Source organism: Cetorhinus maximus, chromosome 20 (assembly GCF_964194155.1).
Source record: "Cetorhinus maximus chromosome 20, sCetMax3.hap1.1, whole genome shotgun sequence".
NCBI classification, from domain to species: Eukaryota; Metazoa; Chordata; class Chondrichthyes; order Lamniformes; family Cetorhinidae; genus Cetorhinus; species Cetorhinus maximus.
The window spans coordinates 35,498,181-35,518,759 of record NC_135898.1 but is presented as its reverse complement, the minus strand read 5'-3'; the positions used below and the strand labels follow the sequence as shown (position 1 = coordinate 35,518,759).

The following is a 20,579-nucleotide window of genomic DNA, read 5'->3' as shown; positions in this document are numbered from 1 at the left end:
ATGCCATCAGCAGAAACAGTTTTAACTATTGATGCTATCACTCTGTTTTTAAAAAAAAAAGTCATTTTAATTAAGTTTTAAAAGTATTTTTTAAAACTTAACTTCAGAAGTAACTTCCTGTTATCTGAAACTGCCATTTGAAATTGGGTCTGCTATAGATTGTCTTTGGTTCTGTCTTTAGTGTGTCTGCAAATACCAACATGGCCACTTTCAGCTGCCTCTGGTTAACAGTTTAACATGGATAGGCAAGGAACAAGCAACCCCTCTCCAAACACTTCCTAAACATTTAATTTGTCTCTTGTTATCAGATTTATAAAATGTGTAACCATTTCGTTGGGTTTATTTCAGTGTCTGTGATAAGACACTTGCTGTTATCAGTGCTGGTTTCTTTCCAGATTGTGTTCATGACCTAATCATACTGTTAATGATCGAGTGGAAACACGAGCTCCAGCCAGTGCAACACTTGCACTTTCCAGCAACAGGCAGAGTCGATGTGGGTTCATGTTGATCTAAACAGGCTGTGTAGATAATGATAGTTATCTTTGTGTTATGATTGTGACTTTTTTTTCCTGCCTATGTTAATTCATGTCTTAAGTATTTGTGATCTACGTATTAAGCAGCAAGTTTGAACTGATCACCCTGTTGATTACTGACTAGCTCAGCACTAAGTTTCACTACACTTTACAGAGCCACTTTAGTTTCCACATCCAGTTTTTTGTTCCTCCCTCATCCCCATGCTCCCTTGCTGTCCCCTTGCAAGACAGTTTTGTGGTAACTCAGCCCAATTTATCCACGTTAGAGTGAATCTCAACAGTCCAGTTGACTGCAGAGGCGTTCACAGCCTGGCTCGATTCTCACCTGGGCGCCTACACACTTGCGCATCCGGCAGGTGCCATTGGACATGGATTTGGAGCGGCAGCCCCTTAGTCCTGGCTCAGATCAGTCATCCCAGTGCACTGGGGGACTTACCTGGGATCATGCATGTTTGGGTAATGGAGCTACTTAACTAGATACACTTACTGAGGCATCAGGGGATCTACATGCAATATATTCTTAACAGTGAATACAAACACAAAAAGCTGTTCTGATTCAATCATTGCCCCAACACGACTCTTTTTATACATTTATTATCTTTTCTCTTGTATCAAAGGCATCAGTCTTGTCTCAACGATAACTCTTTCACCTCTGAATCAGAAGCTTGTAGGACTCGAGCCCCAGTCCTAGGATTTGAACCCACACTGTAGCCAGTGCTGCAGTGTCAGAGGTGCTGACATTAACATTAATGTTAATTAACATTATTAATGTTAATAAGTGGCCCATCTACCCCCTCAGGCGAATATTAAAGATCCCACAGCACTATTTTGAAGAAGAGCAGGGGAGTTCTTCTGGTGTCCTGTCCAACATTTACCCCTTGACCAACACCATTGAAATGGATGATCTTTTCATTATTGCTTTGCTGTTTGTGGGAGCTTGCTGGGCACAAATTAGCCACATTTCCTACGACGCTTCACAATAACTTTAATGGCTGTAAAGCACTTTGCGACACCCTGAGGTCACAGAAGGTGCTATATAATTACATCTTTTTCCAATGTTGCTGAATCCAGCTGTGGATTATTTCTGTCAAAATCACTATTCTCCCGGTGTCTGTTCTGTCAGATTCTGAGGCAGGGGAACCAAGCCAACTATGAATCAGGCGCATCACATTAAATTGAAACCTTGCAAATCTTATTAAAAGCATTTCTAGCCTGTTATTCAATCACAGGTTTGTTCTAATTCCTTGAGTTTCTCTCTTGGAGTTTGTGACATTATTTGAACACCTCCAATGGATTTAGTGCCTTGTAATTGCTGCCAAACGTCCATTATTCTGTCAGGTTTATTCAGCGATCCTGATTGTGCTCCAAGCATTGTACCCTCAGTCAATGGATTGGGGAGTCGATAGCAGTGTTAGATAAAGTACATCATGATAAGCTATTTCACCTTGTCTAGAACAGTAGGATCAGAGGACACTGGCCGCACTTGAAGCAGAATGAATTCAAATTGAATCTGCATTAATAATATTTTGGTGAGTGATTGATCAGCCTGAGACAGGCTCCCAGGGAGGTGGTGGAAACAGACAGTTTTGATTCATTCAAATGCAAATTCTATGGATTTCTTTTAGGAAATATCATTTTGGGATACAATATGTGGAGTAGTTTGACACATGATGTGTTAAGTGTAGCATGCTTGGGAGGAACAGGTGATTTTGGACCCATGTTCTCATAACTCTCCACCACTGGGCTTTTCCTCACCTCATGTCTGGGTCTGTTGTGGACTCATTGATCAAGATTGAGCGCTGTGATTAGTCAACAACTCCATTGTTGTATCATCCGAGTGACAGGATGGTAGAAGGTTAGCTAGGTAGACCTTGGTCTTTTTTCATTGTGCATTGTGTCCTCGAGCCTAGCTCACTTTAGCCAGGCTCCATGTTAGCCGTGCAGGATCATGGTTTTTATTTTGGATCTTTATTTTAGTGTTCCTTCCCCATTTCTCCTGAGTGCTTTGCAGTATAATTCTGCATGTACATCGCTCCCTCTCCATGCACCTTGACTGTATTTAACTGTAAGGGCATCGCAGGTGTACTCTATCATATCCATGCCAGCAGTCCACACTTGGAGTGCCAGCTTAACCTTCCCCTCTCTAACCAGGCAGGTGGGTGTGGGAGTGGGGGGGTGCGCGGAGACACTGAGCTAAATTCTAACCACTGATTCAAATAAGTCTCTGGCCAACTGGGGATCATACCTGAAACCTCGCATGTCTGCTTTGCTCCACTGCTCTCTGGGCCAACTGGCTAAGCCATTGATGCAGGCTATATGCATTAACAATATTACATTTGTATAATGATTTCCACATTCCTCTCCTTGGGCCAGCTTGTAAAAAAAAACCTTGTCCACTTTGCCAGATTGCATCAACTGTTGATATATGGTTTATTGGCTCGAAGATTTGTGAAATTTATCAGTGTTTCATGTAAATATGGTGTAAGTTTAGGCGCACAGAGTCTTTGAATGCATTGTGAAATATCAGACTGTACAGTATTTTGTAAGCAAATCCTGTATACAGTAGGTTGTGCAATATCAGATGACAAGAGCACACCACATTTCTTCTCTAAAGCAACACTGCTTACATTCCTAAAGAATTGGTCCTGCATTGTTTACAAAAAAAAAAGACTTTTTCGTGCATACTGTGTATGGGCAAAGAAAATGCTGTTTAAATGATGACCCACAAATCTACAACAAATACTGATGAAACATTGAGGCAATTCCTGAACATGCTCAGCACAAAATGGTTCATGCAAGTTTCAACCATACCTTTAGGCCTTTAGCTGCCGGTTTCAGTGAGCAGAGCTACTTGATGGTCAGCCTTGTGGGGCTGAATGGCCCACTCTTGCTCCTCTTGTCTTATGCTGGCAGTGTGTCACATGATGTCAAATGTGAGTTTGTTTTTAAGAACTAAATAAATTCTGCAGGGGCCCTGTTGCTCAACATTGATGAGATCCTTTTCAAATTGCATTGTGAGTAATCCCTGTGCTCGCAGAGATATATTGGCTCCCAGTCAATCAATGTTTCAGTTTTAAAATTCTCATCCTTGCGGTATATCTTGGATGTTCAAATCGCTCCGTGGCCCCACCCCTCCCTATCTCCTGTAACCGCCTTCAATTCTACAGCCCTCTCCAAGAACTCTTATGTTCCTTCCTGATTCCCTTTGATTCGCCATTGGCGAGCATACCTGTCTAGGCCCTAAGTTCTGGAGTATGAATCTCTCCACCTCTCTTTTCCTGTAAGACATTATTTTAAAGCCTATCTGTTTGACCAAGCTTTTGATCACCCATCCTAAGTTCCCAAGCTTTTGGCTTCTTTTGTTCGACAATGCGTTGTGAAGCATCTTGGGGACCTTTTTCTGATATGTTAAAAGGTGATCTAGGGGATTGGTTGGGAAAGTGGAATTGAGGTCAGGGATCAGCCATGATAGTATTGAATGGTGGAGTAGGCTCAAGGGGCTGAATGGCCTACTCCTAATTCTTGCATTCTTAGGAAGGTAAGTTAGAAAGTGGTATCGGTGGGGATCATGGCTGTGTTGGTCTACCCGCCTTTGAGAAGAGGCTGGTTTTACTTTGCTGAGTCTCTCTCTCTCTCTCTCTCTCTCTGCTTGCTTGCTGCCTTTCACACTTTGAAGTTGCTACACCCTAACTTAATACACTGTCCATCAACCTCCATGGGTGTTCCAGCCTCTTCAGGTTCATTTTTGGCAGTGGATCTCGTCTACCAGCATCAAGTGTTCCTACGTTCCCTGAAGTGTCTAGCTCTTGGGTCCAGCCAACACTCTCAAGCAATATAAGTTGAAAGTAACCACAAAATGCCAGTGATTCCCACATTCCGGAAGCTAGCTCCTTGTATTAGTAATTAAAGCAGTTTGTACTTTCAATTGATCATCCCTTCAAATTATGCATAAGCTTCAGAAAAAAGAAAAACATTTTAATATTTTCCATGTACTGTTTATCTTGCTCCGCATCGCAGTTGCTCCCTAATGACTTTGATTTATTCAGGATGGTAATTAGTGCCTGTATAATTTATAGTGCAGAATAAATATGCTGGTAATTTTGTGCAATAAATTTGCTTATTGTGCAATTAAGATTTGGATAAGGAATCAAACAAATGCATAATTCACTGTCATCTTTTGCAAGCATTCCACACCTGGCTTATTCTATGTGGGTGAGTTTTCATTGTGAATTATATTTTGCAATAATATATATTTGATACTTTAATAAGGAGGAGGAGCTTGCTACCAATCATTCAAAATGGTGATAATGTGTCCATCAAGCTGCATCACGCTTTGAGTCCCAATGTCTTAATGACGAGGCAGAGCGGTGGCACAGAAGGACCTGCACTCCGGATCCCACTATCTCATGGGACATCTTGTCTCATGTGCCCTAAGATCTGTAGGTTGAGAATTGACCTGCTTTGTCACATGAAGACCCATGGCAGAAACACTGACCCTAAGTAGAGATCATCTTCGAATCGAAGGACAGCTAAAACTGACGATTCTCGAGGCACATTAATATACATTTCCTTTAAAATCACTGATACAAACTTAACACTGGCTCCCATTGTGTGCCAGAAATTGGGGTATATTCACCACCTTGAGGCTACTTTGTCCTCTAAACACAATACACTTCTTATGCCACAGGGAATATCAATGACGATGATGCTGTAGTGTGTAACATAGTGTTTCGCCTTGACAAAACTCTTGTCAGCAGAATGCTAACCAGCCCTGAGCTGGTTGAAATCTTCTTGCCTGCAAATAGGCAACTATAAGTTGCATGGAGGTCTTTTGGCACCTTAGAGGGTAGTGTCCCTGCCACTGAGCCAGAAGCTCCAAGTTCGAGTCCCGCCCTAGGATTTAACCAAGGAAGGTGTATTCACAACGCGGCCAAATAGTTGAGTATCAACCTGTAAATCCTTCCAACATAAGTCAATGGGCAGGTGGTAAGAGTGGGAGATGTTCCTGGTCAGTCATGTGATGGAAAGAAAATTGGAGCCTCTACGGTAGAGGAGCTATCCATAGCTCCAGGCTACAACATACTTGCAAAACTGTATGTTGCCATAGCAACTCTGAATCCTTGGAGTGGGTGGCGGAGAGGTGCGGGCAATTGGCTGGATGGCCGATGTGAATCAGATAAGTGCCAACAGCATGGGGTTTGGCTAGGGTGGATTCGGGACGTGCCTCCTTGCCCTACCCCTGGTGGAGGTGGTGGTGCTGTGGGTCGGATCTGCCTTCAGCTGGAGAACTGAAGAAGATGATAAATTGCATATTATGCAAATGTCTTCCTCTTGCTTTCTGCGACCTTTATGAATTCAGTTTTTGAATTTATCTTAAGCAAATATTTTGTGCAGAGATAACATGCATAATTATAAAACATTTTAAATACTAGGACAAAAGTTTCCATTTGGGGGACTTGCAGCTGATGTAGGTCAGTAAGAACATCGGGTTCAGTGGCCAATGATGCTAACTAATTAGATGCCATCCGCTAACTTGGATACCTTAGACCATATTTCACTGTTTAATGTTTATAAACCACAACGCTGACCTCTTTACTGCCTTTACTGGCACCTGGTTTCCACTCTGACAGCTGCACCTTGCCAAACTCCCTTTTAGCCATTCAAAGCTGATGGGAAATATCTGGCTTAGGGACTGAAGCAGACCTCAGCCTTCAGGCCCAAGAGGGGAGGTGGCAGGTCTCTGGGGGTTTGGGGATGTGGATCTCTTGGAGAACATTCTAACATACTGTTAATTTTATGCACAGGTTTAATCATTTCTGCACAAACTATTTTGAACATGTTTTTGTGTGGATTGTACAATTTGGGTGGTTAAGAAATCAAGATGGCAGCACTGGCACAAGGGGCCGAATGGCTGTCTTCTGAGCTGTAACTATTCCATGATTCTATGACTAGAACTATTCTGGGGGGGGGGAAACCAAGTTGAGCAATGTGATTGGTTCATCTTTTGAACTGGCCTTTTTTGTGGGATCTTTTCTGATCTACGTTCAACAAATCATTGTGGTTAAATTCTTTAACCAATCAGAAAAGAGTGAGCATTCCCGCCCCCAGAAATAGGTAAATTTAAAGACACCTACAAAGTTAATTTGAGAAGCTGTATAAGTTAATTATATTTATATACAGCATTGACAAATTACACTTAAAACTGTTTATAGTACTACCCATGAAAGCCTCACCATGTTCATTGAGCCCCTATATCTTGAGTACATTTCACTCTCTGACAGTTTTAGAAATCGCATTTTTCTTATTTGTAGAAAAGTTGGAGGGGGAGAGAAGGGGAAATGGATTTAAATCAGACTATCAATTGCATTCCTTTCTGGCATTGCAAAACTAATAAAAATTCCATTTGGGCAGCAGCAATTGGGTTACTTTATAAGGAAAAACCTTGCTTTTGGCTACTTCGTTCTCCGAACACATAATACATTTCTTATGCCTCAGGGAATATTAATGACAATGATGCTGTAGCGTGTGATATTATTTACTTAGACACATACACTGACTCACAGTAGCATGCATGTCATTACTTGTTCTGAAAGAGGAGCATTCTGCCACAGGTTTGTTCTGCGAAGAAAATAAATTATTTTTAGGAAGGATTCTTTTGTTCAGACTTGCTATCACTGTTGCAGGAAAGCTTGTGTGTTTTTCCTCCCCCCACAGTTCGTGATGGATGGCTACCTTAAATCAAGTAGCAAAAAAACCCGACCCTTGTCATTTCTGCTCCTAAGGAATATCCCATGCGGAACCTGCTAGTTTTATATGCATTGGAAATTCATTAAAAAGAAATTGTGGAGTGTTAGCAAACTGAACAATGAATTGATTGTCTACAAGTGGCTGGTTGATATACTAAATGGAGAATTCTCGACATCAAACAAGTACGCGTATGTACAGTTTTGGCAATACATTATTTCCAACAAGGGGCAAAGCCAATGTTTTATATGTTTAATAATTCATTAAAATACTATGAACATATTTCTTATAAAATTGTGATTTATATCATTTACAACACCCTATTGAACTCTATAGTGACATTTCCTGAGTCATATGCTGCCAAAATACCTTTTTCGTTTATTGCTTGTCTCATTGCACAAACCAAGTCTGTCCTTGAGGTTTCCAAACTGGAATACATATTGATGCGACCTTAAAATGGGTCAGGAAACAATTACCATTGTTCAGTTGGAATTAGAGCAGCTTAATCAGAAATCCAAAGAAAATATGTTGAAATGCTCATGGAAGACTAATAAAACCTGGAGTGGATGGGAAATTAGGGATGGGAGTTCCCAGATTGGCAAGCAAGCCCCTCTCCTTCCTTATGCCCAACTGGTCATATATGCTGAGGGGTAGGAGCAGCAAGAGCTGCCTCTTAGAGTTTAATCTGCCTTATTTGGTCCATCAGGCCTGTCCTAGTGAAAGAATGAAACAGTCTTGGTGCACACTTTGACCTTGTTCAGCCAAAAGACTAGATTTAATCATTAATTTTCAGAATGGAAGCCCAAGATATTTCTGGTGCAAATGCTTCATTTTTTTTTACCTTTTGATAAGTTTGAGGTGCCTTTTGCTCAAGCCCGTCATTGACTCGTCTTTGAACCAGAGACTCTTAGGTTCACATCCCACTCCAGAGCAAACTACAGGCCGACACTCTCGGTGCAATATCGAGGGAGTGCTCCACTGTCAGTGGTGCCATTTTTCGGATGAGACGTTAAACCAAGGTCCCCTCAGCTGACCGAGAGAGAATCCACGGCGCTATTCCGAAAAGGAGCCGGAGAGTTCTTCTGGTTACCTGGCCGTATTTAGTCCTTGATTAACCAGATTATCTGGCCATTATCATATTCCTGCTTGTGGGAACTTGCTGTGCACAAATAGGCTGCTGCCTTTCCTAAATTGCCACAGTGACTACATTTTAAGAAATACTTCATTGACTGTGAGGCACTTCAGGACGTCCTGAGGTCATTGAAAGAACTATACAACTAAATGCAAGCTATTTTATTCTTTCTACATGAATGTACACGTAGAATGAAATACCAACTAGTGTTTGAAAAATCCCCATAGCTTTTATTTTCAAAGCATTGCCTCTCTGGTGAATATGTTTGGGTACAGTTTAGTGTGACTGGTGCTTACCTCAAACTAAATAGCTTTATTTCTAAGTATTATGAGTTTGTTTGGGTGAAAGGATTTGAAGACCTGTGGAGCTCTCCTTTCACTAATGGCTTGGCTGCCATGCCAAACAAGGTTAGAAGCTATTTGCTGCACAAGCACATTACTTGGGCTAAAAACATGTGCTCTCACTGCCCATAACTGGTGGAATTCTGGTACAAGTTGTAGTTTGTAGCTCTCAAGTTGCAGAATCAATGAAAGAAAATTCATTAACAGTTGCTTTATTCCAGCCTCTGACTGACGAGATCTGATAGTTCGAACCATCCGCTTATCTCATCAGTACAAAGCAGTTCGTTCTTTATGAATATCAACTTGGGGTTGGTTATCTGGCTGCCACATTGTGATTTCTCTAACTACATCATTCAGATCTCATTATTGGGAATGTTATTCATCATACACTGCCGGTGATTAAGTGCTGCAATGCCGGGTGACAGACTGAGCCCCGGACTACAAACACACTCCAGGTTTTTTAATTAAGGGTTGAGGTATTTAGATAGAAGGTCAAACTCGCGTCTGCTCAATCCTTTCTTCTGGCACAGCTCTCAGATCATGGGATCGTCACATGTTCAGACGTAAGTTCAAAGAAGCAAAATGCAAACTTTTCCAGCAGTTCCAAGAATTCATATGAGTTAACTTGTGTATAAACAGTTATTTGCACAATTCTGTCATGAAATCCATCTTGCAGAAATATTGACAACTTAAAGAACGATAATGGGTTTGATACTGCAGGCACTGATTATATTCACGATAGGATGATATTTATAAAGTTCACCTTTTAATCCACGGGTTGCGGGTAAGGGTGGGGGTAGTGTGGTCAGGGGCCGCCTTACCTCTGGAATTTAATAAGTGATTTTGTAAAAGAAAAATTTTATAAATCCAATTTGTGCATGTACTTAGTGTTCAGTACTTAGTGTCTTATTTCATATGCACAGAAGGAGGAATGTATTATTCTGTTATTACTTAGTGAAGTTTTAATCAAGAAAGATCATTTTTTAAATGTTTTATGTTACATGCAGCAATAAAAGTGCCATATGTTGTAAATTTTCTTAGAATAGTTATTTGGCATTCAGCTATAACAGCAGAGCACAAACATTGATTTAGGCTTTGATACAAAGCTATTCAGTTCTCAGAAAATAATACAAGATCTTTTCTTTGTGGTACAATGCAGAAACACATTATAAAGAGATTACTGTGTTATTTATAGAAAAGCAAAAAAACACACACAACATAACCCATTTATAACAATGTTTGTCCCAGTCCTTGGGGGTGGGGTTGGGGGGGAGAAAAATCAATTTAGTTTGAGAATAATGGCACGGGTACTTAAAAATAAATTGGCGGCACCAAATTAAACTTTTTGTAATGAATTTTGGCACAAAGTACAATTGGTTTAGTGTGTTTATAGAATGGAAGTTGCTTCGCCAGATATTTAAACAAACTCTTTTCCAATGCTTTAAAGTGGAGAGACAGGGTTTCTTTCTCAGCAATCTTGAGGTGATGGAGTAAAGGTTAGAGAGAAATTTCAATCGAGGGAGAGATGCTCAATTCAATCCTCGATACCTTGTCGCATTAATGATTGTAGAAGACCAGTTCATTTCCTTTCCGGCAAAATCATTTACAGCAGAATTTCACCCAGGTATTTGCCACAAAGTAGTCGAAATTTTGTTTAAAAATACATCAGCTTAAAAGCAGTTGAAATACAACATCTTTCAATTCTTCATTGTAGCGTTTGTAGGTACTAGGGAGGGTGTGTTATTTTCTGCTTGTGTAACATGTTAAGTTGTAAAACTGTACTTTTACAAACCGCTACACAGATTAAGAGGACAGTTACTGAAATTAGCTCAAGTTGAAATATTTGTCCGGGTTAATTTGTAACCTGAAAGTTTTATTTCAAGATTGATACGTGATTATTCTGCTTAATTCGGTTAAATTTGAGATTTTTTTTGGGTTGTGTATACTGGTAACACAAGTTAAAAGCTGCTTTGTGATCGAATTAGGTTGGAGTTTTAGTCACAGAGTTGCTCGTCTTGTTGATTCAGTGAGCTACAATGGCATCCAAGCTGAAATAATAGACCATTGTTTGACATTCTGTGTCCCTGGTATCTTAATAGTCCTTCAGCTTGTGTTCTGCAATTAGTCCCTACATCAGCCTTTAATAATCCCGACGAAGGTTGTTGGTGAGGGGGGAAGGGCAGAGGGAGAATTGATGAAATCTAAAATCGTTAAATTGTATACGAAACACAAAAATGAAAAAGATTTGGAAGTTTTTCCCTTTTTGAAACATGTGACCCAGGCCTTGCAGAATTTAGCTGTTTAGCTCAGTTGGTAACACGCTTACCTCAAGGCTCAAGTCCCCCTCCAGGACTCAAAAGAAAATCAAGGCTGACACTCCAGTGCAGTGGTGCTGTCTTTCAGATGAGGTGTTAAACAGAGGCCCCTTCTCTGTACCCTTGGGTGGATGTAAGAGATCCCCTGGCACTATTTCAAAGAAGAGCAGGGGAGGTATCCCTGGTGTCCTGGTCAATATTTATCCCTCAATCAGCATTGTTCAAAAAAAATTATCTGGTGGTCGTCATGTTGTTTGTGCATAAATTGTCTGTTGATTTTCCTACATTCCAACAGTGACTACACTTCAAAGTGTACTGGCTGTAAGGCGTCTAAGACATAAGATAATCGTGAAAGGTGCTATATTAAATTTTTTCTTTTGGTTCCGGGAATCTGTCAAGGTTTTGTACTGTGTATCTCTCTTCCCCGCGCCCCCAATGCTTCCATTACATTATTAGAACATATTGTCTAAAATTAGCTCCATAGAAACAGGAGGAGGCCATTCAGCCCGTCAAACATGTTACACCATTCTAGTAGACCCTGGCTGACCTTTGCCTCAACTTAATTTCCTCATATTTGCTTCATGCCCCTTAACTAATATAAATCCATTGATCTTGAGCCTTGAAAGCTCCTATTGTCCCCCAGCATTCACACAGCCTTTTGGGGGAGAGAATTCCAGATTTTTACTACACTTTCTTTGTGTGGGAAAAAAATGCTTCCTGATTTCCTCTTTTAATAACATTTTTTATTTCTTCCATCATTTTAAGCACCTCACTCAAATCGTGTCTCAAGCTTCTAAACTCAATGGTTATTGTATTATCACTTAATATTGTATTATATTAAACAGCTTATATTATATAAACAGCTTACCACGTAGAGAAGAGGGTATAGTGTGTGTGTGCGAAAGTGAGTGCCTGAGTGTGTGCATGTCTGTGATTATTAGGTCAATATCTGAGCATTCATAGATGTTAAAATATGTTAATTTTACTAGTTTTTGGGACTTGTGCAGTAATAGTTCCATCGTCTCATTCAGAAGATTTTTGGTTCAAGCCTCGCTCTAGCATTTGAGCGCACAATGCAGATCATGCTCAAACACAATTTTGAGAGAGTGTTTGATTGTCAGAGGTGCCATTTCTTGGGTGGGACATTTAAACTGAGGCCCTGTTTCCCTGTTCCTGTGCTGCACGTGGACAACGACTTGCATTTATGTAGAACCTTAAGATGGGGGGAGAAAGCATCCCAAGGTGCTTTACAGAGGTGCAATTGGGAAGAGAAGATTTTGGAAGGTGCGAACAAAAACTTGGTCAAGATACTGAGGGTTTGGAGAGGGTTTTAATGAAGGAGAGGATGATGGAGAAAGTTTAGGAGTGAATTCCAGGGTATGGATGGGGTTTGACTGTTGTCAAAAATCATTCAGTATTTGGGATAGAACAGGAAATTTTCCTGGTGTTCATCCCAATATCAGAAAAGTTAACTGATTATTAATCTAATTGCTGTTTTGTGTGATCTTGCTGTGCATAAAATGGCAGCAGCCATTTTCCTACATAACTGCGCTTCATTCATGTATGTGTTTAGTTAATGTGCAAAATGGCAGACAGAATCCACAAATTGGCCAAGCAGGCCACCTAGTGGCCAGAGTCTGCAACTGCACCATGACTGTTGACATAGCAGTTTACAATGTTAAAAACTGGCAGAATAATATGATCAAAAAACTATGATAGCAGCAAGTAAAGTTTGTATTCAACTGCGCTTTCTGTTACACAAGCTGATCGCACTTCCATTTGTAATGGGAAACTTTCTGAAATGTAAAGGCAGTGACTGGCAGAATTCTGTGCAGGCATTGATCCTGGGCCTTGCCTGATATGAGTGGAAGTCAGAGATAGGGTTACAGCATAGTAGCTCTGACTTGTTGTTCCCATGCTGTGCCTCCCAAGGTATCCCCCAAAGCAGCAGAGCTTTGCAATGTACACATTGGAGCTGCTGGGAACTGTTAACAACCCAGTTCAGCAAAAGGAGGGGCTTGTATTTATAAACCGCCTTTCATGACTACATGATGTTCCTAATGCTTTCCAGCCAATGAAGCACTTTTGAAGTGAAGTCACTGTTGTAATGTGAGAAATGCGCCAACCAGTTTGAGTATGGCAAGAATTCACAAACTATAATGAAATAATGACCAGATAATCTGCTGTAGTGACATTGGTTGAGCGAGAAACATCGGGTCAGGTTTCAGGGTCAACACCCCCTGCTCTTCGAAACAGTGCCATGGAATCTTTTACGTCCACCTGAGAAGGCAAACAGTTTAGCATCTCGCCCTCAAGACAGCACCTCCTACAGTGCAGCACCCATCAGTACTGCACTTGGAGCCTTAGCTCAGATTATGGCCAGGATTTTTTGGCCCTGCTACCGCGGGTTTCCCTGTGGTGGATGCGGTGAGCCATTCAAATCTCCGCTGACGTAAGCAGGACTGGAAGACCCTGATGCTGGGAGAGGGCTGGAAAATCCCACCCACGTCTCTGGCATTAGATTTGGATCCCCACAACTTTCAGACTTACAGCGACCAACTGATCCATACCATAAAGCAGTCATAATATTGAACGAATTATAACTTCTGCAATCTGGGATGTCTGGAGCAAAATAAAAATGGTTAAAATTATTCATTTGACAGGTGTAGGGTTGGAAACTATTTTAGATTGTCAATTTGCAGAAATGTTCACATCTGACATTCGCATTAAGTGGAGGCAAAGTCAGTTGTACCATATTTTTGACAAATGGATGGAAGTTTTAAAAAAATATTCCTCTTGCAGACAGTGCAAGTGCAGGCAAGAATTTAGTGCCCAGCTGAAATGTAACTTTTAATGGGAGTTTGGAGCCAGTGTGGCTCGAGGGAACAAACGTCGCTTGCAATAAAAAATCTATTTAAGCTTCTTTTTTAAACAAAAACTAAATTAAAGTTGGGCCCAGCCAGTACAGGATTCTTGTCCTCCTTTTGTGATTAATGCTGTATCTGTAACCAGCAGGACCTTGACAAAAGGCAATATAAATGGAGACTACTGCTTGCTTACTTGAAGGAGATTATATCCTACTTTCTAGAAGCCTCAAGTTTCAGGTCCTGGTTACGTGATCTGGTAGGTTAGGAATTCAGTGAAATACTTCATGCTGTGAATTAATTAAGAATGTTATTAGAATGTGAAGCATTTTCTTTTTAGTAACCACGTTTGTAACTGTGCTTCTGATATACCTCTTAATATACCACGTTTTTTACCCCCACCCCGAGGTCATTTCTTGGTATCTCTTACCACTTGATCACAAGAGACTAAAATGACATCTGAACCATATGCAACTTGTGCCCTGCTTTCTGTGGTGTTGTTGTTGGGAAGGAACCAAAAGTGAACTTGAGGCGATGTAATTAGTGGCATTTATTCAAAAGAAGGCACTGTATCTGATGTGGGAGCTGAGATCATTCATTGAAGATGGGCAAAAGGTTTCCTGCTCAAAAGCCACGTGATTTGTTCCAGACTGGGGGTGTGGGGGGAGCAGGATTTTTAAACAACCAATTCAGCGCCTTTTACAAAACATTGTCATATGTTTGCTGACACTGCTATAATACAGATCATCAGTGTGACTCCTTTTCAGTTAAGCTGACCAGTCTTTATTTTTTTTAAATCCAACCACTTTGGAGCTTTTGACTATTTTGAATCTAAACTGTTGTTATGGGCAATTTGAGTCGGCTCATAGTGAATGTTTTGTGATTTAAAATGAATGTTTTCCATGTAATGTTTGCAGTGTTGCTTCTTATACTTCTTTCAATGATTTATCAAAGACAGATAGACAGGATCGTTCTTCAACCAGGAGAAGAGATACTGTGCTCAAGCCTAGATAAAACTGAAACTAAATACTCCAGCACTGGTGTGCTTTCAGGGCTGCTTCTCTAACTTGTTTAGTAGAGAAAACAAGGAGAGGCGGGAGGGGTTACTCAAACTGCATTGCATTTTTTCTTGCTGTATAAGTAATGTTTGAATTGTATTTAATTATAGTCTCGCTATAAAGTTGTACAGACTTGAAGGAAAGCTTACACTCCAAAGATATTTAGTCTTCGCAGCATCAAGTTAAACTTGGGATTCTAGCCAAACGAAATACATTACAAAGGGTTCTGTGTTTTTTTGAAGCATTTCCATAATTACTTAGAAAATGAGTATTCTGCTTTTTCTAATTATACATCTAGTTAGGTTTTTTTTCTGTTTCTCTGTATATGATCTCATCTTTCACTTTTAACAGTGCTCACTGCAACTGTGCTCGTAATGCAGCAGTACTGGCATAGTTGCATCACCTTTTAACACTGCATACGCCACAAGATTATAACAGCACAGCCAGATTTGGGTGAGTTAACAAAAGATCCAGTAGTGAGTTTGCATATTACTTGAAATAAACCTTGTAAATGTCATCTTGGGAATATAATAATGTTTGCGTTCCACAAGTTTGTCCCAACCTGTTTGATAGCTGGAAGCAGGTTTTGAACAGGAAAGATGTCAGATTTATCATAATATGGCCTAGTGTTTACTCTAGTTGAGATACAGTGGGTTAGGATTCCCTCGTCGTGCCAATGTGTTCTTGGCGGGAACCAAGTTTTCAGTGCCTGGAGGAGGTCAGATCCCTCCCCCATCCACACCCCGCCAATGGCGTCTGTCACGAGATGTGGGATGGTGGTGGGGGAGGGGGGTGTTTTCCTTGTTACCCCCCCTTAAAACAGCTTATATTTCACCTCTTTTCTATTTTTCCTTAGTTCTGTTGAAGAGTCATACGGACTCGAAACGTTAACTGTGTTCCTCTCTGCAGATGCTGTCAGACCTGCTGAGTTTTTCCAGGTATTTTTATTTTTGTTTTGGATTTCCAGCATCCGCAGTTTTTTTACTTTTATCAGAGTATTGCTGCCGTTCTTTGAGCCTAGTGTGAGTCTACACTCTGAGTTCTGACATAGGACGTCCCTCTGCTGACCATTGAACACCAGGTTACTGACACCCCAGATTTTTCCAGGATCTTCAAGAATCTGAGGTTAATATCCCAGACAGTGCTGCAAGCAACCAAGAATTCAAATGGAGAATTCTCACAATAACAATTAAACAACGAATCAGATTTATCTTATCAACTTCTCATTACAGCCCGAGAGACTCTATAACCATTTTGATTAAGGCAACTTGTGCTTTCTGCCACTTCACACTGGTGCCATGAAGTAAGTGAGTTCCAAGTAGCTCAGTCTTTAATGCCATTATATAATGGGATCATATCTTGCAACATCCATCTAACCAGGACACTACGTTTAGGAATAGTTGACATCACTCACACCCAACATTCAAATAGCGGTGGTGTAGGTGTTCTGCTACTCGATTAGTTATTTAGTTGCTTGGACTCATTGTCCAAGGAACATGAAACCACTGGTATCAAGGTGATCATGAAACTGTCGTAAAAACCTGACTAGTTCACTCATGGCCTTTAGGAAGAGAAACCTGCTATCTTTGTGTGATTTGGCTCCAGTCACACACTAACGTGGTTGACTTTTAACTGCCCTCTGGAGTGGCCTAGCAAGCCACTCAGTTGTACACCACCTTGTCTGGGCAACTACATTGCCACGGAACTCTCCATTCAGTTAGGCCAATTCCCTGTGGACAAGTTTATGCAGAAAAACATCTTTGACCACAAGTCCATCAGGCAGTGGTCAGCACCTAACGCCTTCAAGGCCCTGCGGGAAAAGGAGATGGTGGATAACGTGGGATGGTTCCCTGAGCAGACTGTCAAAAAGTCATTTGGCTGAACGCCTCTTCACCAATACTTCCAAACAAGCACCAAGATGTAGCTTGACTGATGATGAGAAAGGCCCTCCCCGTCAGATCCTTCCTGTGTGCACGGAGTCTCACTGTCTCTGCGTGTTGCCTTCAAGGTGGCTGTGGTGGGGAAGAGAGCGTTGCCCACCACCTTCTGAAATGATCCTTTGCATAGAAGGTCTGGAAAGAGATGCAGTGATTTTTGTCAAGGTTCATCTCGAGCAACTCTGTGACACAGGGCTCTGTGCTCTATGGGCTGTTCCCAAGGATGCATACCAAGATAACTGCATCTGGAGGATCATCAATTTGGTGGAAGGTGCTCTTTGGCCTATCCAAAATTTGCTGGTCTTCCAGTGCCAAGATCTGTCCTCAACCGAGTGTTGCAGACTGGTCCAGGATGTGCTGAGGGATGCACTAAAATTTGGGGCAGCAGAGGTGCAATGGGGAAAGGCTACCGTCTAAACCCTTTCAGCCATAGTATGCCAAGGGGATAGAAACTGTGTAGAACCCCTCGGGCTGTAAATTTGAGGTGGAATGTATATTGTAAATATCAAGAGTAATGAACTTGTATTGAGGCACTTCAGAGTGGAACATGCTGTATGGAGACAAGTTGAATTCTACTGCACTTTCTGTCATATTCAATTTGAAATATTTTGGAATGTACTTCTAGAAATTTTATGAATAAAGTATATTTTTTGTCATTGACGCCTCACAGCCCAGGAATGGATAATAAGGAATAAATCCTTCCGTGAAATTGGTTGGCTCTCATATATTTGATTCTTTGTCCTATATGCCTACCAACATCTGTGGAGAAGTTAGAAGGAGGGAAAATTTAGACCTGTGTGATTGGACCCAAATACAATTTGATAAGGGATAAAATTCAGTTTTAGATCACTTTTAAAAAAAAAAACAACAAAGAATCAATAAACTGAAAATCAAACATAGCATCAAACTTCAAATGCTGTATAGGCACAGTTAAGATTTAAGACTGATGGAATTAAAATAAAGTTCTGTTTTGCTATTTCTATTTCATCGCATCTGGCCTTCAGCTGCAAGGTTTAAAGTGTATTGCAATAAATGAGTTGTTGTGACCTAATGCAGGGTCAGTGCAAAAATCCTCCTTTTCACGTTTTTTTCCAAGATAGCTCAACAGCTGAATTCCTGAAGTGTAACCTGAAACCTATTTGAAAAGATATTAATCACGGCATCTGGTATTTTACTTTGTGAGTTAAAACTGAAGTTTTTGCAAGCAAATGTTAGCTCAAGTGTTATATACTTAACTGAGTCAACAGTGTGATTGGCCTGCCCACTCCAATCACACAGAACACAAAAAGGGGAACAAGCAAGAAACAATAGAAATGGGAGCACAGAGAGACTCGTGTTAATGTCACATCACTAGTGATCAAACAAGCTGAACAAGAACTTGCAGGCATTCCTGTACTCTTGAAATCATTTCTCCATGACGCAAATATGCTTAATAATCATTTCTTTGTGAGATTCCAGTTGTGACATAACATCTGTAAAATATGTTGCTGAAACAGAGGGAAATCATTTGAAGCCCTGAAATCTTTTACAAAGTTTCATTGGCATTTCTCAAATCAGATTGCAGATGTTTGTAACGAGTGTTTAGCCCAGCCAGCGAAACAAGACTGTATTTGGCTCAATCGAGCACCCATTACAATGAGCAGATTGTAGTTGTAATGGATATTTAACCCAGCCAGTTTGTAGAATGTACTTGTAATGGGTGTTCAGCCCATCCAATGAACAGATTTCCCTTGTCCAGGTAATACTAGCTGGAACATTTTAAAAAGCTTTTTGCAGATGTGATCGTTAAATATTGAGGCTCCTCCTCTTGTCTAGAATTGTCTAGAATGGATTTAAATCAAACTTTGGACAGTTTGATAGCATTTGAAATAGATGCATTTTATAAAAGATAAATGAGTCATTTTTGATTCAATGAAGACAGAACACTTTCAAAGATGGCTGGAGTAAGGTAGGAATTCAGTTCAGAAACAAGTAATTTCCCAGAACGTTATTGACTTAAAATTTTGACTAACTTCTGCCTTGTTAGTGACGTGATAATGGCAGCTTTGTTCCGTTTGTATGCAAGTCTGGTCAGAAACGAGCCCCATGTCCATTCGTAGAAGCAGTGAGCAGCAGTTTACTGGAAAATACACCACTGAGTGACATCAAGGGCAGATCACCCACAGAGTGCTGATGTCAGAAGATAGTTTATTTTCCAGTAAACCAGTGTATATAAGTCATTTGTTGGTTTTTCTACCACACACTCCATTGACCTCGATGATCATTGCCAACAGTGGTTCTTCAGAGAGTGAAGCAAGTGGAATAACTCGATGTAATATCACTTTCAAATACAGCTGGGTTTTATGTATGCTTTTTTTTTAAAAAAAGGTGCAGTGTACTTTTGAATGCACTTTAAACTTCCCTTTGCTCCTTGGATCAAAATTTGCATTTACTAGTTGAGTCCTGAATGTTCCAGTGCAAGTTGCCAAACTGCTAGTTAAGTTTCTCTGTGGTCAGTGTTCTGTGTCTTGTTGTGTAACATATTAGTGATGCATTAACTTTTTTTTGCATCATTCTGCTGTGACTCAGAGCTTTGAAGTTTGCAATCTGTAATCTAGGATGGGATTAGAACTGTCTTCAAGCAGAGGGAGGATGGAGAGTGAGATTGCAGTTCTTTCCTGATGAGAAAACAATGTGAGCTAAATGCAGTTTTGTTTTATTTTGTTTGTTGAAATATGTAAGAATTAGTAAGAAACAGTAATTTTACTCGGATTCAACGAGCCTGGTCGTTAACCTTGCCTCTCCCCAAACTGATTTTGGCGCTTTCATTATTTCACCGGGACTTGTGGCTATTTTGCTTCTGCTGATTTAGCTGGGATAAAGGGGACCAATGGAAGGGACATTGCTCTTGATACTGTAATTGAAAATAAGACCTTGGCCTTAGAACTGTAACTGAGTGAAGCCATAGTTGCTGTGTTTGTTAAATAGAGCCTGTTGTTAAATACCGTTAAAGATTAGAATCATGTTTTTTACTGATTCTATTCTTAAATCTAGAAAGTGAATGAACTTTGTTCCAAGTGATATAGTTTTGTTATGTTAAATTAATATTAATATTTGTTAATCAGTTACTAAGGGAACGGTCCTTTTCTTTTGTTAATGATTTTGATTAGACACTCAGCTCTGCTTTTTGCTTACTTTGTAAGTACCTAAGGCAGGTTTGCCTCATTTGCACTTTTTAAACAGACAATCCAAGTGATGTAATACTTGTATAGTAGAGAAACCACCAATTATTTGGTTTTTAGGTACATGAGATGGAAGGCTGACACTAGAGGGCAATTGAGAGCTTTGGTGAACAAAACACAAGCGGAACTAATTTAGATATTTCCTTAACTGTGGCTCCTCAATGTGTATTGGCCTGCCTTTGTGTTAATTTTTGGTACTTGATCTCTTCTGACTATTTCATCTCTTACACCATCCCTTATCTTCATTATAATGACTAAGATTCTGAAAGGACTTGGCAGGGTAGATGGGAGGCTGTGTCCCTGGCTTGGAAAGGTAGAGTTCATAGCCTTAGGATGTTGAGCTGAGATGAGGAGAAATTCACTCAGGGTTGTGGGCCTTTGGAGTTTTCTACCGTTGATTTTTGGGAGCAAGAAAATTGAGGGATATGGTAGGA

At 40.4% G+C, this 20,579-nt stretch overlaps 1 protein-coding gene and 1 long non-coding RNA gene across 5 annotated transcripts in view; one reads left to right on the top strand and one right to left on the bottom strand.

The window, feature by feature from the left end:
* arid5b (AT-rich interaction domain 5B) overlaps window positions 1-20,579 on the top strand; it is a 143,195-nt gene that overhangs the window by 59,681 nt on the left and 62,935 nt on the right. The gene's annotated exons all lie outside the window — the stretch shown is intronic.
* LOC144695021 (uncharacterized) overlaps window positions 7,405-20,579 on the bottom strand; it is a 61,717-nt gene continuing 48,542 nt past the window's right edge. The window contains exon 3 of the long non-coding RNA XR_013579846.1: window positions 7,405-7,421. This is a non-coding gene — a long non-coding RNA (uncharacterized LOC144695021). The remainder of the gene's footprint in view (window positions 7,422-20,579) is intronic.